The 22,654-nt window shown below is 37.8% G+C and overlaps 1 protein-coding gene and 1 long non-coding RNA gene across 2 annotated transcripts in view; one reads left to right on the forward strand and one right to left on the reverse strand.

Moving 5' to 3' along the window:
* The window catches only part of ANK2 (ankyrin 2), a 689,964-nt gene that overhangs the window by 308,533 nt on the left and 358,777 nt on the right, over positions 1-22,654 (forward strand). The gene's annotated exons all lie outside the window — the stretch shown is intronic.
* Positions 15,020-17,854, reverse strand: LOC114486609 (uncharacterized). The gene is made up of 3 exons (XR_003680639.1): positions 17,836-17,854; positions 17,094-17,226; positions 15,020-15,075 (listed from the first exon to the last, which is right to left on the reverse strand). It is a non-coding gene; the product is annotated as an uncharacterized lncRNA (long non-coding RNA).

The raw sequence follows: 22,654 nt of genomic DNA on the forward strand, positions 1-22,654 counted from the left end.
GTCTTTAATCCATTTTGAGCTTATTTTTGTGTATGGTGTTAGGTAGTGTTCTAATTTCATTCTTTTACATGTAGCTGTCCAGTTTTCCCAGCACCACTTATTGAAGAGGCTATCTTTCCTCCACTGTATATTTAATCACACGTTTAAATAAACTTGTGAGCACACTTTTTGTATCTAAAATCTGCTCTAGGTATGTAAAAGTCAGTTCCTTCCAGCAAAATGTTTTCAATTAAATGTTTTTATGTGATCTTGTATAGCCTTTAATTTTTTGGACAGAAATAAATCAGGGAAAACAAAACATACAAAATATTCTAGAAAAAAACTATAATTGTTTTTGATGATTGAGTAAATAAAACTATTTTTGTTCATATTAGCATATGGATCCTTTCTTTCAAAAAATTTTAATCTTAAAAAGAAATTAAAGTATGTTTTCCATGAACACAGATTAAACATCATTTGAACATAAAAAATACCTTCTGTATGTGAGAAAATTATAATGCTATTTAACAAAATTTCAGCACTTCTGAGTCTGGGTTTGGAGCTTTATTATGTTTTAGGGAGAAAGGTTCCATGTTTCTGTTTTCTGAAAGAGCTAGATCACGAATTTAAAATCTCAAGTAGCAAAACTATTTTTTATGACCATAAAAATCCAGAAAAATAGTGCATGTATTCCTAAAAACAACTGAGTATGTGTATTTATGTTGTGAATTTTATTTCTAAACTAAATATAGACTTGGAAGGTATTCTCTATCATCTAATAAATATATAGACACAACTGTATAGATAAGGAGTAAACTTCAAAGATTAGATGTTGTTAATTGCATTAATGATGTATTGGTCTTTCCATGATTCAGAAGACCTGGGTAACTGGCTAGGCTTTAGTGATTAGACTGATACTAGCTGTGCAGAATTTTTCTATTTTGAATATTTATCATTAAAAAAAGTCTATATGCAGGACATTTCCCATTTTCACTGTCTTGGATTTTTTTGTTTGTTTGTTTATATTTTTTTGACTCCCTGAGCCAAAGAAAACTTTCACTTTTGCTTACAAAGCAGTTTAAATGATAAAATGTTTCTGGTCTACCTTCTAGCAAAGACAAGAAAGGATTCTTAACGAATTTATTTGAAAAATGGAGAGACTGACATAGCAGTTCATTTAGAGGGTAGAGATATAAAATCAGGGTATTGCTCTGGGTTAGAGAAATAGAGAAAATAAATTATTTTTCTTTTTTTTAAACTCTTTTGGGCAGATATTCATTTATTACAAGGCAGAAGCTATAGCATTAATTAATAAATAATGATGGCGTGGAACACGTTCTTCGGAATGCAGTTCATGGCTTCTTGCCCAGGAGAGCAGAACAGCTGTTGCTGCTGAATTATTGGAATGTGAGAGCAATGATGTAAACCCTTCAAAGCACAGAGAGTAAAGGGGATTTTGTTTTTTTCTCTTAAATCCCAATGAATAGAAGCCTTTATACACAAAGAAAAAATGCAGAGTCCTGTGCTCTTTGAGCACAACACTTCTTCCCCTTGTACAGTTCCATTATTCTACCATATACTTAGAGTAAGATGTTTCAGGGGTTTCTGGTCGCACAAGACTATTCTGTTCTCCCACGAATCACTCGGAACCAGAACACACTATAGCAGCGGCCCCCAAACTTTTTGGCACGAGGGACCGTTTTCGGGGAAGACAATTTTTCCAAGCATGGGGCCAGAGGGAGATGGTTTGGGGATGATTCAAGAGCATTACATTTATTGTGCACTTTATTTCTGTTATTATTACGTCAGCTCCACCTTAGATCATCAGGCATTAGATCCCGGGGGTTGGGCACCCCTGCTAGTCAACTTAGGGTGAACCCCTGTAAGATCTCTGCAAGGAGAGGGTGTGGAGCAATGCCAAGCTGGGGGTGTAGCTGGCAGGGAGTGAAGCGGGGCAGTTAGGGCTCCGGAGTCGGAGGATCTCAGAGCAGATTCCAGCTCTGCCTTTTTGTAGCGCTGGGATCTCCGTCAAGTTACTTAATACAGAGAGCATGTTACTCAGCTGTGCCTCCATGTTTTATCAATAGCATGAGGATCTCATAGGGTCCTTAATGAGTATTAACAGAAGAGATTTATGGAAAGCAAAATGTCTGGCTCATGTAAGCACTGAATAAATGGTAGTTATTTTTATTAGGCATTTTATTCCTAAGCACTTTTCAGTAGGTTCGTTGTATACAGAAGGTGACATTTATGGTATTGAATAGTTTCTGTACATTTAAAAAAACATACTGAAATGGAAGTCAAACCAGATCCTGATCAGACACCACAAAATACTTGCCGGGTGATTTAGAAAAGTCATTTAAATTCTCCAAATCTCAGTTTACTTATCTGAAAGATGGAGGTAATAATGGTTTCTATTGATTCTATGCTTATTACATTCTAGGTACGGTTTTAAGTGCTTTACATGCCTTAGGTGATTTAATTGCCCTAACAACCTTAAGTAATACGAACTATTAAAACATTTCACAGAGAAAGAAAAGTACAGAGAGGAATCTGATTCCATTCATTTAAAGAGTACTTACTGAACCCCTATTACATGTGAGATACCTTTTCTTGATGCTGGAGATGTAGCCATGAACAACACAGACAAAAAAGGCAGGGGCTGGGGCCCTTATAAGCCTATGTTCTAATCGGGAAGGAGAATAAATGAAATTTTTAAAAAGAAAATATATCATATATTGGAGTGGTAAGTGCAAAGAAGAAAGAAAAAAGAAAAAGCAGTGAAACATGTGGGATGATTTATAATTTTAGGTGGGGTCACCAGGGATGGTCTCACAGAAAAAGATGGCATTTTGGGGGTAAAAACCTAAAAGGATTAAGGAAATAAGAATCCCAGGGAAAGGAAAGAAGCAAGTGTTTGCATTTTCAAATGCTCCCCTATGCTGCTGGTATAAACCTACCTACCTCTTTGGGCTCTTGAGAAGATCAGCTGAAATAATATGAATAAGCTTTGTAAACAATAAAGCACTAGTTAAGTAATTATTATTATTATTCAAAAGAGGAAGAGAACATTGCAATACAATTTAGTATCAGATGGAGGTCTATCAGGTTTTCTCTACTGTTTTCCTGTCTTTTTGTTCCTTAAAACTACATTTTCAGAAAATGTTCTGGTACAGACAACATGAATTTACTTCCTAAGGCAATCTCAATAGAAAAGACATATCACTGCTGTTCCACCCGATGTAGACTCATCACTGAATTTCAATAGCTCCTTAGAAACATTCAGAATAATTCTCTGCCTGTAATGGAGACCAAACATATTTTAGAAAACCATTCTTGATTTCTCAAATAAAAGCAATTTGGGATATCAGAAATGTCCTTATCCTCTTGCTGACATTAACTTCAACGATGCAGCTCATTCAAAGTCACAATTTAGGGCTTCCCTGGTGGTGCAGTGGTTGAGAATCTGCCTGCTAATGCAGGGGACACGGGTTCGAGCCATGGTCTGGGAGGAACCCACATGCCGCGGAGCAACTAGGCCCGTGAGCCACAATTACTGAGCCTGCGCTCTAGGGCCCGTGCTCCGCAGCAAATGCCACCGCAATGAGAAGCCCACGCACTGCAACAAAGACCCAACACAGCCAAAAATAAATAAAAATTAAAAAAATAAATTAAAAAAAGTCACAATTTTTAAAAATAGTCCATTAATTATCAGGTCACCCATATGATTCAGCCCAACCTGACTCAAAACTAGCACTGAAAACAACTGTAAATTTTGTTTCGTGATTCTCTAATGACCCAGCTGAGACCAAGTTAGCCAAAATGACTGACCACTTATTCCAGTGATTGAATCCAGTATATCCTCTCATTTTCCATTCTTGTTTTCCTTTTTAAGGTAATGTAGCTTTAAGTAAAAATTCTTCCCATATATTTACTGAAGTTTAAGAGTCTGCAAAATAAAGGAATTCATTAATGAGAAACTCATACAACTGAAAGAAGCTTTTCTTTCAGGGGTGCAAAACTTGCAGGTCATGTAACCTACAAGCTATAGGCCTTGTATTAATTCTGAAAATAGTGAGTACTACTCTCAATCAAGTAACTATTGATACCCTAGGTGATGCTTCATTTCTTTTATTTTTTAAAAGAAACTTTAAATATATGACATTTACTTCAGTTTTGTGGTGAAAAAGCTTCCCAAAGATATGGGAGGGGGGTGATATAGAGAGCCTCTGGTGATGGATCTTGAGTTGAGAAAACATATTGATGGTAGAGTCAGGGAAGAAATTCAGGCTGGATTCTGGAGGAGCAGGGAGGTAAATTCTGTGGACATTTTTTATTTACCCTTTTTGGATTGGATCTCATTTTATCTATTTTGCATGATTTTTTAATGTCAAGAAACATTATCTTGAGAAATAACTTTGCCATCTTTATAAGGAGTTGCCTTTCTGAAATATGTACAAGTGTTTATAATTCACTGACTGAGACATAATATTATGTATTTATGGCAACCTCTACTTCCCTATGTGATTGTTTGTTAAAGCTGTATTACATATACATAGGTATTAGGTAATTTGAGCCATGGCTTTTGAGGAGCTTGGACTCTAAAGGGAAAGAAAGGCAACGTAGATAACTGTTATAAGAATTAACTATGTTTTAAAATATTAATAACAACTAAAGTAAACTAACCTTCCCACTTTGAGCAGTCTTTGGATTGCTTTCTTGTTCTCTCCCATTTTCCCCTTTTCTCAGTCTTTCAGAACGTCTAAATTTTTTCCCAAGTTTTGGTAATTTTATATTAATAGATAAAAACTTTGGGATTCTTTGGTCAGGGGGTCCAGCAAGGTTGTTTTTACAAAGAATATATGTGTGTGTACGTGTGTGTTTGTGGGTGTGTTTTTCCCCCTACCCGGGAAGGGAAACTAGGGCAGATTATCAATTTGTCCATATGTTGCTGATTGCATGTATTTGATAACACACATAAATTAACTGATCAGTATACTTTGGGCAAATTCAGCAACATTGCTCCTGCCATTTATGAAATTCATGTTTTGCCAGATTGCAAATGAAAGCCTAAGAGAAAAGGCATTGTTTTTATTAAAATCTATTCTAATTCCTCATCCTTAAATTGGACACTCCTCACCCAAATTGTGTTTGATAATCAGTTCCAAGATAACAGCATTTTCCAACTGGAAGCGGCTCTAGTGCGAACTCATCACTTTTCACAGTGACTCAGAGTGGTTCAGAGATTTTTCAGTTCTTGGTAGGCCTAGAATCCTGGTCACATGTGCAGGCACTTGACCATTGCCTGCCAGGAGGCACGGACTGTATGTGAATGAATTTTAGGGTATATATCATTCATTTAGAGCTAATCATGACAGAGAAATTTAAAAACTAAAAATAGAGTTGCTACTTCTCAGTGTGGCTGTGACACTAATTTACTTAACCTTGAGGGGGTCCGGGGAGTGGCTTTAGTGTCATAATAACCATGGCCTATTTGTAGCAGAGACTTCATATCACTTTTCATTGACTGGGTGATGCAGTGATGAGTCCTGAAAAATTAGCCAAATTCCTCTTATTATGTTTTTTCTATCTTGACGGGAGAATTGTCGCTGAATTTCAGGAGGTTGGCATTATGAATACAACGGAGCTACAGCAAAAGAGATGATTTCTCCTTCCATTACTTGAATTTTTACAAAAGTAATAAATGTTAGGATTGATTTTAAAAAAACCTCTACATAGCTCCAGGGGGTATCTATGATTCAAAAACAGTTTATAGTATGGGTGGGAGAGGAAATGAGGAGTGAGTCAGTCCATAAATATGGACCAAAGAATAGAGTGAATTCAGATCACAGCTTAAATTTCACACCACTCTTCTTTTTTTTTTTTTTTTTCTGGTACGCGGGCCTCTCACTGTTGTGGCCTCTCCCGTTGCGGGGCACAGGCGGCGGGGCCACGGCTCACGGGCCCAGCTTCTCGGCGGCATGTGGGATCTTCCCGGACCGGGGCACGAACCCGCGTCCCCTGCATCGGCAGGCGGACTCTCAACCACTGCACCACCAGGGAAGCCCTCACACCACTCTTTATCATGAAGCCCTCATCTCATTTCACAAACTCCCCACCAACAGTGTAAGCCAGCAGGAGCCAGGCTCTCTTTGGATGGGTCCGGCTACCTCAGCCCCATCACATGCCCTCCTCCCATCCTCCACTCCACCTGCCTGGACCTTCTTGGTCCTCACCAAATGCTCCATGCAGGCATACCCTACTCTGCTGCGTGGAATGCTCTGTTCAGATGTGCTGGTGGCTGATTCCCACACTCCCTTCAGGTCCCTGAACAAATGCCACTTTCTGAGTCACTGTGTCTAAACACCTCATCTAAAATCCGTTCCCCCACCACTCTCTACTACCTTACCTTGTGTTGTCTTTGTATTACTACTGGCCGTATTCCATCTTCATTTGCTTGTTTCCCTCTCCTTGCTCTGTTATACAAGCTGCATGAGATGGGGTCTTTGTTTTGTTCATTGCTACATCCCCAGCACCTAGATCAGTTCCTGGCACTTAGTGGTTGCTTAATAAATAATTGGGGGAAAATCAATGAGTTCCTTCATGAGAAGATAATTTTAAAAGGTAACAGTGAAGGAAACTGATCAAGTCCCTTCCTTCATGGAACTTAAAATATTTAACCTCTTATTTTAGTAACTTTACATCTATTCTAGTCCATTAACACAGAACATATATACTCATTCCAGGCTTAAAGAGATGAGGAAATGAGAATGGAAACCAAAAAAGATACATATAAAGGAATTCTTTAATTTATTAACAGCACGAAACTGTATATTTACCCAAAGAGCATCCTCTTCCATTGCAGACAGGGTTTAATAAGGAGCAGTATATGTTCATCTGTTTTACTTAAAAATTGCGAACATATTAGATGTTCTCTCAGAGACACAGGTGAGATGGTCTGTTGTTCAACTTTATGATGTCAGATTTCTTTTCCCTCATTAAAATTTTTCTCTACTTATTTACTTTGTCAATTTGTCACATAGAGAAAACATTCTTAAAAGGATGCAGAAATTTTCCTTTATCTACAAAAAACAAAAATCCAAATGAAACACTAACAGGAGGAAAAAAAAAATCCAAGACACTCAAGGGAATATTCCTTCAAACAAAATGTCCCTGCCAGAAGTTGTGTAACTATAGCACGTGGCCTGTGGCCGGCAGGATAACTGTGAAGTACGCCAGGACAAACCATTCTCTGTTTGTAAGGATCGTAGAGCTTGTAAGTTAAAGGCTCTGAGGACATAATGCAAATTTAAATACACTTCCACTTCCCAGCCTTACAAAGAACAGACAATGAATACTGTGTATAAATTATTGTTGAAGCTAGAAATAGTACGATTTAAGTTATGGGTTCTAAATATTTGTGAGTCACAAAATTTCAGGCCCTGTGATAATAGTAACAAGTATGAAGAATTTATTATTAAAAATGTTAATGATTAATCTTTTCCAGCATACTTTTTAAAAATATTTTAAACTAAAAAAATCTCTTTACTTACAAAAAACTATTTTTTAAAGCAGTTTTAGGTTCACATCAAAATTAAGAGTAAGGTACAGAGATTTCACAAGGAACCCCTTATCTTTACATTTATAGTTAATCTACTTGTGTCAATTTTTAGAAATTGTATTTCATGTTAGTTTTGTACCTCTTGTTTTTTGTAGCATACAATTGATTTATTACTCTGTAAGTGTTCTTTCATTATTATTCCAAAGCTAAAATTCTGAAAGCCGTCATCTTTTTTCCCCTAATTCTTACATTCATAATTCATGTTCAAAGCACACCTCCATATTCCTCCAATTCTTTTCTAATTCTTTTCCTCTGCTCTTTTCTGCTCTCTTCCCTACTTTATCCTAAACATAAGAGGCAGGATCAATCTTCAGATGCCACTCCAACCACATGGCATTTTCTGAAAACACAGTAACGTGTATAAAGTGGCTGTCTCCATGAACTCCCCACCCTTCACCCCTCACAACACATACCCATGAGGTAAGAATCACGACAGAGCAAGAAAGTTTGTGTGATGTAAAATCGATAGCTAGTGGGAAGCAGCCGCATAGCACAGGGAGATCAGCTCGGTGCTTTGTGACCACCTAGAGGGGTGGGATAGGGAGGGTGGGAGGGAGATGCAAGAGGGAGGAGATATGGGGATATATGTATACGTATAGCTGATTCACTTTGTTATAGAGCAGAAACTAACGAACCATTGTAAAGCAATTATACTCCAATAAAGATGTTAAAAAAAAAGTTTGTGTGTATATGTGCACTTTGGGAGTCTCCCTGGGTATTCTTTCTTTTTTAAAAATTTTTTAATTTTATTTTTTTAAAACATCTTTATTGGAGTATAATTGCTTTACAGTGGTGTGTTAGTTTCTGCTTTGTAACAAAGTGAATCAGCTATACATCTTTTTTTTTTTTTTTAACTTTATCGAAGTATAGTTGATTTACAGTGTGGTGACCCTGGGTGTTCTTATACACCACTTCACTCGGGCCACCCCGTCCACATATTTATTTCCTGATAGGCCCATCTCCAGTTATATTCTTCACTTTGTCCAAACGAGTGTAAATTTCTCTTTTCTTTGTACCTTTATGGATAATCTCTGAACTCCAGAGATATAATGTTTCTTCTGTTCAAAACATCGCTAAAAATTAATCTCTGTGACGCTTTCTAAAGCTTCTTTTCAGTCATACCCACATTCTTTCAAGCTGAATGAAGCTATCTCCTTATGCACTTGTAATGAGCTTTCTTCGTTCATTCTTGTGTTCTTGTGAATGGTTAATGAGTACCTCTTTCTTTCTCTCTATGAAATCTGTAAATATAAATTGCTAAGGGAGCTGAGGGGATTGGGGGAAAGGGGGTCTCACTCTGATGGTGGGATCAGGAATTATTTTGTGGAAAAAAAGTTTTTCAGAGATGTGGAGGTATGGGTGGTATAACTAATAGCATTGTAATTTTAAATTGTGAGCAATGATACATGGTTGAACTTATGTAGGTTATTTCATCTTTATGTGTGTTAATTTCCTAATTTATAGAATTAGGAGATCAGGAATACAAATTAAAACAGGAACAGGCAGGTTAAATAGATAAATGAAGCTGGACGGGCCTAATAAGCATTTCATTGTTTTTTCTTGATCACTTTGCACCTTGACATTTGACAGACACAGGGTATGAGATAAATTTCTTAAGGGAAAAAAGTACAAACACAAGTGCCATGATATATGGCAGCTGACACTTGGGACCTGATACATGGAAAACAAATGCCCTGTCTGAAGGGAACTGTGGCAATTTAGCTCTACTTATTGTTGCCATGTAGGAATGTGACCTCAGTGTGGCCAGATCTGAGTTTTCAAAAGAATTAAGAAATTGAAATTTTAAAAAAAACAAATTTATTTATTTGTTTTTTGTTGCATTGGGTCTTCATTGCCGTGTGCGGGCTTTCTCTAGTCACGGTGAGCGGGGGCTACGCTATGTTGTGGTGCGTGGGCTTCTCATTGAGGTGGCTTCCCTTGCTGCAGAGCACAGGCTCTAGGCGCATGGGCTTCAGTAGTTGTGGCTCGCGGGATCAGTAGTTGTGGCTTGCGGGCTCTAGAGCGCAGGCTCAGTAGTTGTGGCGCATGGGCTTAGTTGCTCTGCGGCCTGTGGGATCTTCCCAGACCAGGTCTCGAACCCGTGTCCCCTGCATTGGCAGGCGGATTCTTAACCACTGCGCCACCAGGGAAGACCAGAAATTGAAATTTTGATACAAAATCTCCTGACTTTTTTTTAGGTGACCTCTAACAAAAGCGAAACTGTAAGCCAAACTAAACACAATGAGACCACACAGCAAAGCCATGTGCCGCCCAGGGCCTGCCATGATATGTTTCCTAAAGACTAGATCACCTCTAAGATTCCATTCTGTGCTAGAGAGCTCTATTCTAAGTTCCTTGAGGGCAGGAACTGTCTGCTCTTTAACTATATCAACAAAGCATTGCTACTGTGGATCAGCAAGTGATAGAAATATTTTAATCGAAACTTTCGTTGGATTGAATTTTTATGGGGAAATTTGACCCACAGAAGTATTTTTAGTGGACAAAGAACATTGATAATTATGAGGGCAGCCATTTATGAGAAAGTGCTAAGCTGTGGAACATAGTCAAATCTGGCTGGAAAAGATTTAACAGGATGCAAAGAAAAATGACAGGAGTAGCAGGAGAGGGTGGAATTACGTCTGGAAGTACAGGACAATGGGGAATCAAGGAGAAGAGTTATTCATAAGAGTGGACTCTGCTGACTGGCTTTTTGGAGGAAAGAAATAAAATGATTAGTCTAGGGAAGAAGCAATTTGATTTGGCTGAGAGGAGGTTATTGGAAACCTTGGAAAGGGTGGCCTTCTGTATGAATTGGGATGGAAGCCAGGTTGGAGAAGGTTACTGGAGTGAGAGGTGAGAAACTGGAAGCACCAGAGGTATGCGACTTTTCCAGGAGCTTGGATACAAAGAGAAAAGGGACTAGGGTGAGAGTAGAGGAATCCATTCATTTCAGGGAAGACAGTGTGTTGGAAATTGGCAGCATCTGTGCTTGCTTGAAGCTGGATGGTGATACCCTCTCTTCATTGTCACTGGTATCTTGGAAAGTAAGTGACTTCTTTTGACTTGCATGCGTAGTGACATATGTGAACCCCTCTATGGTGTGTATAGTTGAAACATAAAATTTCTTGCTAGCTTCTGCGTGGGATGATTAATAAAATTATGACTCATAGTTTGAGCATATTCAGAGTATATTCAGAAGTTCAATACCTTCACTACCTCACAGGTTGCAGAAGGTAAACTCTCTCCTGTGTGTGAAGGTCACTCCAGCATGTAATAGTGTCTCCAGACCCATGGTCTTAGTTCCTGAAAGGTGGGTTGTACTTCAAGAAATATGACTGCGGGGCTAAGCTGAGCCAAGAGTCTTCTGTGGTTATTTTTGCTGGCTGTGCAGAACCGGATCTCTACCTCTTTATGTATAGCCCTTCTTCTGAACTCCGTGTCTGTCCCCTTCCTGGGGCCACCATTACCTGAGCTGACCCACGTGCTCCGGATCCTGGGCTCCAGCATTATATCAGGTTGCCGGGAGCTAAGGAAGAGCTCATGTCCCCAGGTGTCTTACGGCCATTTTCTTTGATCTCTACTGAACAGTATGACACACTTCCATTTTCACAAATACTAAAATTCCTGTTAGCCTGTTGTTAGTTGAAGTTAAACATCAATCCTCTGTTGGGTGGTATACAGGCAATAAATAGAAATAGATATCTGTCTTCTTTGTTGAAATTCCCTAAAACCACAGAAATTCCCTAAAACCTCACATAGAGGAGGGGAGACTAGTGGATTTATCTGGAAATGGTGCCTTTGGATGAAATGCTTGATTTCTCTGTTTACAATACACCATCGTGTTGTCATGTAATGTGGCATAGTTTTGTTGATGTTAAAAATAACACAAATATGATGGTGTAAAAAGTACATTCCTACAGCTCATCCATTTATTTGTTTCAAATTTCTAATTAATTTCCTTCAAATTTATTTCTTCTGTTCTGGTAAAGGTATTAAAATAGGTGACTGACAGTCATTCATCCAACAAACATGTATTTAGCACCTTTGTGGATTATGCCCTAGTGGTGATGGTAAACAATTTGCACGTATTTACTTGTATCTAGCAGGGGACATGGCCCATTAAGCAGGTGCAATAGAGTGGCAGGTGCCACGGTAGGGAGTGTAAAATGCCATGAGAGCACAGAGTGAGCATGCAACTAATCTAACAGGACAGAGGTTTCTCAGAGGAAGTCACCTGTGGCATAAGACCTGAAGTAGCATAGGAGGGAACGAAATAAAGGGAGGGGGTGATTCCGAGAGAGAAAGGCAGGTGATGACACTGTCCCAGAGGTCAGTCAGGACACAGCAATTCAGAAAAATGGAGAGAACATTTGTTAGCTCTCATTCATCCAGCAAACAGATATATTAAGCACCTATTATGTGCCAGGCACTCTACTAAAATCAGTTACAGAATCAAAGCAACTGTCTTCATGGTGTTTACTCTGTAGTCAGGAAGTAACATTAACACATTAACAAATAATTGCAGAGCAGTATATAGATACTGGAATAGACAGACATGTACAAAGGCTGCAGTAGAATGAAGAAGGAATAATCAGTTATGTTTAGAGGTTCTAAGGAAGGCTGGAGATTTATTTTACACCAATCCAAACGTTAAAAGGGACTTTTTGTTAAGTCTTTATTTAGGAGCTTAATTCTGAATTCAGGCTTGTACTACCTAGATAATATGTTTGCTTTCAGCAGGTTTCAGAATAAGAAACCTAGAATAAGTGAGCAGAACGATGCTTGTGGAGTGTCTATACATTCGATTTGGGGGATTGTTTCCATGATGAAGAATAATGGGTTGCTAACTCAGAGGTTGCAGGAGATACTTTAAAGGCCATCTACTTCCATTATTATTATTATTATTATTATTATCGTTATTTTTGCGGTACGCGGGCCTCTCACTGCCGTGGCCTCTCCCGTTGCGGAGCACAGACTCCGGACGCGCAGGCTCAGCGGCCATGGCTCACGGGCCCAGCCGCTCCGCGGCATGTGGGATCTTCCCGGACCGGGGCACGAACCCGTGTCCCCTGTATCGGCAGGGGGACTCTCAACCACTGCGCCACCAGGGAAGCCCTACTTCCATTATATTTTGCTTTATGTGAACCCAATATGTGTAGTCTCCTCAGGAAAAGGATTGAAGTACACAATCAACTCAAGTACTAATATAAATTAATATCTTGGAGTGTTGTGTTGCTAGGTGTTCTTTTAGTGCAATTCAGCTTCTGAAGGCTTGATCATATTGGGTGTCAACACAATTGAATGAATGTAGAAGATTAAAATGAAAACCCAAGGCGTTCCCTGGCAGTCCAGTGGGTAGGACTTGGCGGTTTCACTGCCATGGCCCCAGGTTCAATCCCTGGTCAGGGAATTAAGATCCTGCAAGGCATGGCCAAAGGTAAAAATATTAAAAAATAAAAAAATGAAAACCTGGATTCAGAGTAGCTAGAAAAACTACAGGCACTTTTAACGTATAAATAAGAATAGATTATATATTACTTGTCATTAATTCCTAGAAAAATCTTATTTTAAGAAAACAAAATTATTCTAAAGTAAGGACTTTTCTGATATGTGGGGATTTGGGTATTTGACAAAAGATACTACAAATAAATGTGACAGAAGTTTCCCTTAGCTCTTCCCTTTAGAGCTTAAGAGACCATGGTGATCAGTGAGTTGGAGTGACCTGCTCAGAATGACACGCCCACACGTAGAGCCTCACCTGTGCGCCTTTCCTCATTCTTGCCTGCCTTTTCTCTGTACCTCCATGCTTTAGAATGACATCCTTACCTTGACAGCCCAAATACTCAGTAGATTAAGGCGGTAGATTAAAGAGGTAGGGTATTGGGATGTCTGTTGACTTGTTCTTAAATTATAAGTGAGAGAAATAATAAAATGTTTCAATTTCCATTTGAAATTGAAATGTAAAATCTGGTTTACTTTTTAATTTACCTGCTACTAAGTTACATTTTTTTCAATGAAAAGTAAATAATTCTATTTATTATTTAGAATAAAAATACGTATTAAAAATAATATCTAGTGTACTATATGAATTTTAAATATCATCAAAGGCAACAGGACGATAGTGTAGAGATGGGTGATATGGAAAATGAAGCATGTATTTCATCTATGGAACTAAAATCAGAAGAAAAAGTACATTCTTAATATAATAGTAAAAACAATCAGATAACCTGCGGGGAGGGGCCAACCATCTAGAGAATGGAAAGTCTTATATTTGACACACTTGATAGTTTCCTAAACAAAGTAGTCACCTCTAGCCTGGCTGATTGTTTGAAGAGGAGAGAGCTTGAAGCAAGAACCTACGCAGTTCTCTGTAGCTCAGTTCCTTTCTTATGAGATATCAAGCAACAGGACTGGGCTTGGGGCCCCTTGCTTTACTATCTTTACAGAGGACCTGAAAAAAATAATCTGGAATATGATTGTCAGATTTGTACTTGATGCTTAAATCCTAGGTGAGACCCCAAAGCTTAGAAGAAAAGTTCAAAGGCTTCCCTGGTGGCGCAGTGGTTGAGAGTCCGCCTGCCGATGCAGGGGACACGGGTTCGTGCCCCGGTCCGGGAGGATCCCACGTGCCGCGGAGCGGCTGGGCCCGTGAGCCATGGCCGCTGAGCCTGTGCATTCGGAGCCTGTGCTCCGCAACGGGAGAGGCCACAGCAGTGAGAGGCCCGCGTACCACCACCAAAAAAAAAAAAAAAAAAGAAGTAAAGTTCAAGTAGTTTTACAAACAGAAATAATATTTCTATACAGAGACATATGGTGCTCTTTGTAACTTAAATACAGAGTTGGACTCAGCACAAGAAATGAAGGAAAAGACCGGGAAAAAAATTTGGTACAAGCTGAATATGAGTCAGTAATACAATGCCATTGTTTAAAAATGTCGACACCATGCTGACTGTGGTTTTTATTAGATCCATGTTTGCGGATGGCTAATGTACTTTAAGAACTAAAAGGTAAAACTGAAGACTGTTGAAAAGTAATACAAATGCTATAAAAGAAAGAAAAAGGAGGTCATACATGAGTACAGGTTTAAGAAATCAGGATGGTTCAATCCAGAAAATTTAAAAAAAACCACATAAGCTTAAAAATTACTTACATAGATGCTTTTAAGTACAGGAAGGGATTTTTTTTTTTTTTTTTTTTTTAGTAAGTGGTGTTGATTATTTCCTTTTTATATTGAGATGGAGGGAAAATGGGCTCAGTGGATGGAAAAAGACATTTTGGTGACCATGAGAGTGATAAATATTAGAGGAGACAAGGAGAGTAGTGAAATTACCATCCTGGAAATCTTGACTGAGATAATGAATGGTTGTTTTTCCTTAAGATTTGAGATATTTACTTGCTTGAAAAATACTTAGCAGATGACTTGAATCGTCTTGTCTACCATTCTTGTGACTGTAATTTGAAGTTTGCCAAAAACTCTGAAATAAATTATAAATTTTAATTAAAATAAATGAAAGGCAGAGCTATGTAACATTATTTTTGAGATTCCTATAGAGATGCATTAGATATAGATGCATAGAGATATAATTAATTATAAAATTACATTTTATAATTAATTTCTTAATTGGCTCAAAATTTCTCTTTATTTCATCTTTTTTGGAGATGTTTCTCTCTCTGTGAACTATCCATTCATCTTGCCTTAGATATATTTATTTAAGGGGAGAGAAGATGCCCTGGGGACTGTTGCAGAATAAAGGGCAGAGGAGCTGATTTCTTGCTTATTAGTAAGCTGGAATGGTTTGACTTTAAACTTCTTCCTAAGGGATAGGAGCCACTTAAAATGAGGTTTACTCAATCATGGAAATATAAATAAAAATAAAGATATTATTTCACTTCCCCTACCCCCCACTTATTTCTCACTTTTGGTATTCTGGTTTGACTTGATGACTTAGTGTTATCACTGATGAAACCTTAAGTCGACCAGTGGTTTGTTCTTTTGTTATCAGAGTAGGACAGATGTAACTGCAGGGTTCAGCGGGAGGTAGCTAGAAGCCTCTCATTAAAGAAAAACTGGGAAATCCCATCTGAATACCCCTCCTCTTATTATTTTGTAAATGGAATACACATGATGAATAAAACAGTGAGATCCTTAATATCAAATGCAAGGGTATGTGAGAACTGCCGTAAACCTTATTCATTCTTCTTCTTTCTTCCTTCCTTTCTTCCTTCCTTCCTTTCTATCTTATTCTTCTTTCTTTCTTTTTCTAAAACAAAACATTTGTATTTACTCAAGTTAAGCACAGCATGTTTTGAGGTAGTCCGCTTCGATGTAATTACTGTGTGATCAAGTTGTAGTGTAACTCCTCTATAAGCCCAATAGAGTCCTTTAGAAATAAAGAGCTTCTCAATCTAAAGCATCCCAAATATCCATGGCAGGAATGTTAATGCCCTCACACATGAATCAAAGCATTATTTTGACTTTAATTAACAGTTCTATTTACTGTACTATGATTTGGCTACACAGACTATTTGAAAAATATATGCAACTTAAATCATATATCTGTGGTTTTGGGAGGGAGAAAAACATAAAGAATGTTTTGAATTCATCTCTTCTTTCTTCTATATTTCCAGTTGGTTTCTACGTATAGAAAACCTACTGTTCCACAGATTTGTCCCAGACCTGGGGCACAAACAGTATGGAGAGTTAAGGGCATAGGTTAAATATAAGGAATGTGGAACAGTGGAAATGGGAACTGGAGGCCCTGCATTGAAGCCCCCTCTCTGCCACCGACTAGGGTTTGCCTTGGCTAGTACTTAACCTCTCTGAGCTACAAGTCTCCTACCATGTAAAATGGGAGAACCAAGGAGAACCTCTTCATAGAGGGTTATGGTGCAGACTAACGGCAATAATCTAGGTGAAGTCACCTTGTGAATGTCATGTGCTACAGTACCGATTTGGTTTCTCGTTGGGGAACTGAACTCCATTTTCCCAGTGGGGCATAAGAGGGATTCCAGAGCAATGAGAAATCAATCTTTCTTTCTCTGAGTCCTTTTTCTATTGCCAGCTCTTCTTCATTCCCACATTCACCCTTTTCATTTTTGATCATTTGTAAGTAATTTTTATTTTTAATTGAAATACATTTGATTTCCAATATTATATTAGTTTCAGGTATACAACATAGTGGTTCAATATTTTTATAAACTCCCTTTAAAGTTATTACAAAATAATGGTTATATTTCCATATGCTGCATAATATGTCCTTGTTGCTTGTCTATTTTATACACAGTAGTTTGTATCTCTTAATCCCCATCCCTATCTTAACCCTCTCTCCTTCTCTCTCTGAAATGGTATCCACTAATTTGTTCTCTATATCTGTAAGTCTGTTTCTATTTTATTTTTTAGATTCTACCTATAAGTGATAACATACAGTATTCACATTTAACTGTTTTCCCAAAGGAATTCCATGCTGAGAGTATAGATTATTAATTTCCCAACCTGGTAATTTTGGTGTTGGGGTTCTGAAAGTAGATCTAGAGATGTTCATGTGGTTCCCAAATCTTCCACTCAGCAATGAGGAAGGCTGTAACGTGTCTATGACGTATTTCCCAAAGGTAGCTTCTTGTGTTTTCTGAAGTCAGTGATACCAGTGAAAGACGTAAGAATCAGTTTAGAAAGAAGGAAGGTACTCTTTTACAATTCAGTGAGACTCATTTGTTTTATATTATCCAGAGGTGGCTACCCCATAGTGTTCTGTTTCTGATAGGATAGTGTTCCTAGGCTGAGTTAAAATACCAACTCAAACACTTATAGATATATCTTTTCTGAAAATATCTGCTATCAGCCAGGTGAAACATTCTTCTCTACTCAGGAAAGCAATGAGTTCCTTCCAGAGAATTAAATTTTAGAGTGAGTTTTGGCAGAGGGTCCAGCTGACATTCACTGTACTACAAAAGAGCTTCCATTAGCAGGAAAAGCATATGCACCTTGGTGGAATAACAAGTACTGCTGTATTTGCCCACAAGGGCCATTTAAATTAGATTACAGTTGAGAAAAATGAAACAGCCTCTTTCTTGTGTTTGAAAGACCACTTATTATCTGGACTTAAGAAACATGATAAATAGTGATTCAAGGAACACCATGTGGCTGCCGGTGTAATGCAGGATAACAGCACAGTCTTGCATTCCGTGAGGTGAGAATGACTGAGTGTATACCAGGATTACAAGTTCAGAAATCATACCTATAGTTTAACCTTGGAAATCATAACTATAGTTTAACTTTCTTATGTTAGAAATAAAGGCACTGAGACGCAGGTAAAGTGACTTGCCCATGGATGTAATCCAATTAGTGGTCGATCCAGGAATGGGATTCTTGAGTCCTGACTTCTTATCCTATAGAGCAGACCAAAATCTCAAGGTGAATAATCGCATGATAGGAAAAAAGTGCTCTCTAGGGAATTAAACTTTAGAAACTAGAGAAATACTTTAAAAAACAAAGCAAAATGGAACTTTTCCACATCAAATGCAAACTTTGTATTATTATCACATGCCTTTATTATATTTTTGGAGAAGAGGGATTTCTTTCTCTAATAATAGCTACTGACAATTTGAAAAAGAAGTTTGTGGATTCCATTTCAAGTTTGGTCAGATGGAAGTTGTCATCTTCATGACTGCCCTCATTCAACAGTATCATGAAGCCCAGCCGGGTATGTGACTCTTATGGTAAAAAGCAAATTAAATGGGCATTTTCCATTTGTTCTACAAGTATAGGCTCTGAGACAGACAGCATTGTAGGGACAATCTAATTGCCCATTTGTTACTACCACTTGACCCTTATATTGACAGCTTCCAGCGATCACCTGCCTCGATTCTCTCTCCTACATTCTCTCATTCCTACGTCTTGGATGACTGGTTGAGTTACAGGAAGAACTTTGTTAACGATCCCGAAGACTGTGTCTTGGCTTCCTGGTTGAGCTTCCTAGTAGAACTCAGTGCATAGATCTGGTGCTGGGGGACCATCTCTTTTCCTGCTTGCTTCCTTTTTCTGTCAGTATGCTGCCGTGTCAAATTACCAGTCAAATTAGCTAGCAGAATGGAATGAGTAATTTGCTGGGAATTACCAAAAAAGTTCCAGAGGAAGAGGCTCTGACTTCAAGGGAAGAGCCAGGTTGAATAGTGGAACAGGAAAACCTTGAAGATGGGTGAATTTGAGAATGAAATTATACAAGACAGGAAATCAAGGTCAGTTTTAATTATGTCACAAACGTTTTCTAGGTGGGCCAAAAAGAGGAATCTTTGCTATTTTTTTTTGGTATTTTTACGTAGCTTATAACCATACGGAGTTTTCCAATTAAACTAATAATAACTGAGTTAATAATCGATTTATCTGCAATCTATGCAATTGATCAAGAAATATGCACTGTCTGCTGTGTGACCAGCATTACTGGAAAGAAATTATTGTTGAGAAAGGACTGCAGCCAATATAAAGGAACCTCCCAGGGGTGGTTTTAACCTTCCTAAGGTTACAGTGAAGGCAGGAACAGAGAGTTTGCAATGAGAAGAGCGCCTTTTCATGCCTACCCTTGAGGACAAGAATCATGTCTTAATTATCTTTGCATCTCTAGAAGAGAGAACAGAACCTGGCACTTGGCAGGTGCACAATAATGTTTGCTGAAGGAGTATTGCAATCTTTCTGGGCAAATGTAGAGAATGAGTGAATTACTTCATTCTTTTCCATCTAATGACCTCCCTCTCTCCACTTTTCCCCATTTTCCTGCATAGGCTGCCATGATGAGGAAGTGTGTTTTGGCATCCCTAGTGGAGAATGAAATTCATTTTCCAATGGAAGACACACTTAAAACAGCAGTTTAGATGTAATTGAAAACTGTTTGGGGGGATGCAAAGGGTTTTGTGGGATATCCAGGAACTCATCAGGTCACATATAGTTTCTAGGACCAAATGTGTTCAAACTTGGGAACCCAATCCTTTTTCTAAGTTAGGTTCTCACATCCACCTTTTTTTTTTTTTTTCTAGTAGGCTTTTCTACTATTCTTGCTGCTATGACTCTGTAGAGGAAATAAATATCAAGAGTGCCTTTCACTCAAGATAAAAAGATATTTATCAAAAGATAAGTGGTGCTGTGGGGGATTGTTCTGAATTTATCCATGGTTATTTTATTTGACTTTGCAAGGCATTTAGTTGGGCATAAAAGATAGATGTATATTAAGCAGTTAACTAACTTGTGTAATTAATACAGAGAAGTAGCATAGCAATCTTGAGAGAAGGAAATTTTAACATAGTTTGTTGTTAGAAAAAGCTCCATGATCAGTTTGGGACTTGAGGTGGGTAGATTTTAGGGAGAAGGAAGAAAATAAGGATAGTATTTTTTAACTGTGAATTTTTCACTGACCCACATAACTGATGCAGTTCATGGATGCTCCTCCGCCTAAAAGCTCTGGTAACATTTCCTTAACAAAAAGCTGAACATATTGTATTGTGATTTATCCATCTCCTTTAAAATAGACCATTTTGAGTAAAACACTTGAAGACAGATATATTTGAGTAATAATTGGGGATATTTGAACTTTAGTCTGAGGACGCTGAAGACTAGAAAAAAATGTTTTATGAAGAAAAAAATTACAACAGTCTGGAGGTCAGATTGGAGGAGAAAAACCTGAAGGTGGTGAGACAGCAAATTCTGTTGATTAAAATAGTTCATATATATGAGAGAAAAAGAGGTGATACAGTGGTGATAGGAATAGAATGGAAAAAATAAGAATACATGAGATATATTTCCAAAGTAGAAACAAAAACGATTTTATTTACTGGGTATGAGAGACTGGAAAGAGAGAAGGGAAAATGACAGAAGTTTTAAGCCTAGTAGACTTTGTATTTCTCTCCAGACTGGTGGGTAAAACTCCACAGCATTTCTACGAGTGCCAAAATTGTTTTCCATGTCTAAATAATTTGTATCATAACTGTCAGCATTTCTGTTTTCCCTCATTATTTTCTTACTTCATTTGTTGACCTTGAGAAAATTAGGTTCTGTAACTCATATGTTTTCCAATGTATTGTTGTCTATTAGAAAAAAGAAAAAGAAAAATTGAAAATGAAGATAGCTACATCACATTCTGTTTGATACTGAATCACTGGCTATTTGATCTGCTTATTAAATTCTCTGAGTCATTTTTTTCCCCTTTAAAATGTAGTTTCATAGATTCAAGGACTTTTAGCAATATAGAAGTAGAGAATTATCTGGGAAAAATAAGAGAATGATCATACATTCGGAGATATGTAGAAACTAAGGCCCAGGTAAATTATATGATTTGTTGTGAGCATGTTGTTAGTTGACAGAATGCTGATGAAAACCTACGTGTGCTGACTTTCAAACCATTGCTCCTTATTGTACGCTATAGTAATTCTTGCAGAACTACTTTGTGTGTGAAATCTTGTGAAATCTTCCAAATGTTTACAACCAAGCTAACTGTTAAACCTTACTGCACAGACATTATGTATGACTGTAGAGAATTTGTTTAGTTTCCACTAAAATTTAGATAGTCATGAAGAACAATTTGGCATTTATCTCCTCATCTGTAGGATAATGTGTATTTTTTGAAACTTTCTGTTGAAGAGAGAATTTTCTGTCAGTTTCTTACATTTCTGTACATTTTTCAAGCAGAGGCACTGGCTGTCTTTGTTCCAGACTATTTTTTCTAAGATACTGGTATAGCAAATAGCCCTGCAAGTTAGGGGAGAGAAGATCAGGCATGCTTACTATCCAATATAGTAAAGATAATGGCTCCCTCTGGAGCAAAGTACAGATATGCGTATTGCCTATTATAAAAGATTCAGGTTCCCAAAACTCAGGGTTCCTCTCCTGTGTGCAGCCAACCCAATAAGTGTGCAGGTATGCATTTGGACCATGCAAGTTACCTCTGTGAAAATTGAGAGTAAGGGAAACTGACACAGTATGCTGATGACCATGCTGCTTGCTATGCCATGAGTAATAAAATTCTTTGTCTCAGACGCAGGAGTTTCATATCTTCTGGCAGCATCCATGAAACTGCAGCAGGCTAACTTGTTAGCTTGCAAGTAAGATCTCAGACCCTTCACAATTCTTAACAGTTTCTCGGTAGAGAGGTTTGTGGACCCTGGAAAAGTCTGATAATTGGCTAGGCATAAAGAAAATTTGAAATGCTGTATATCAGTTTTTACTTGGTTAGACTTCTATAGTTTTAGATACAACAGCCAAAGATCCAAGTATGGCATTAATATCCTGGGGCTCAGTGATAGGATTTGTGAAATAACACTCGCTATCACCCTTTACAACCCATATAGCATTGAATACATTATTGTTATATTCTGAATGTTTCTGTGAATTGGCATACTGAAAAAAGTTATTTTTGGATGCTTATGCAGGATCAGCTGGCAAGCAGATATTATATAGTAATTTGTATAGATAGTCAATGTGACCAAAACGGATGGATTGACTCTACTTTAGTTCCTGAATTTTGCAAGAACTTCCTTGAGGAAAATTCTTTTTCCTACCTGAATTTAGAATCTCTCTTTCCAGGTCTGCTTATCACTATATTATCAAGGCCCGAGGCACAATCTGTTCTTGGTAGTTAAGCAGATTGAATAATTAAAATAGACATTGTCTGTTTTAGTTTTACTACCAAGCCATAAACATGAAATGTGAGGCCTAAATAGAAGAGAATACCACAAATATTGAATGATAAAGAGAACCCACTAGATACATAGGTTTCGTTAAGGCCCAGAACAAATAATATCCAACATTTACACAAATCAGCACTAAAGACTAAATTCTGGGCTGTAGTAACTGTGTAGTTAACAAGTTAATAATCTTGCCTCCAGTCATTTTCCTGGTATAGAGTTTAAAGCTAACAATGAATATGGGTGCACTGCATGTCTCTCTTTTTAGACATTAGCTAAAGTTAGCTCTAAACTATTTTATATACTTTTGTTTTCTTTTTGAGCTTTTTTATTATCATATTTTTTGTACAGGAGAATTTAAGGTTGTTATGAGGTCACATTGATATT

The sequence above is a fragment of the Physeter macrocephalus genome, chromosome 7, assembly GCF_002837175.3.
Source record: "Physeter macrocephalus isolate SW-GA chromosome 7, ASM283717v5, whole genome shotgun sequence".
NCBI lineage: Eukaryota > Metazoa > Chordata > Mammalia > Artiodactyla > Physeteridae > Physeter > Physeter macrocephalus.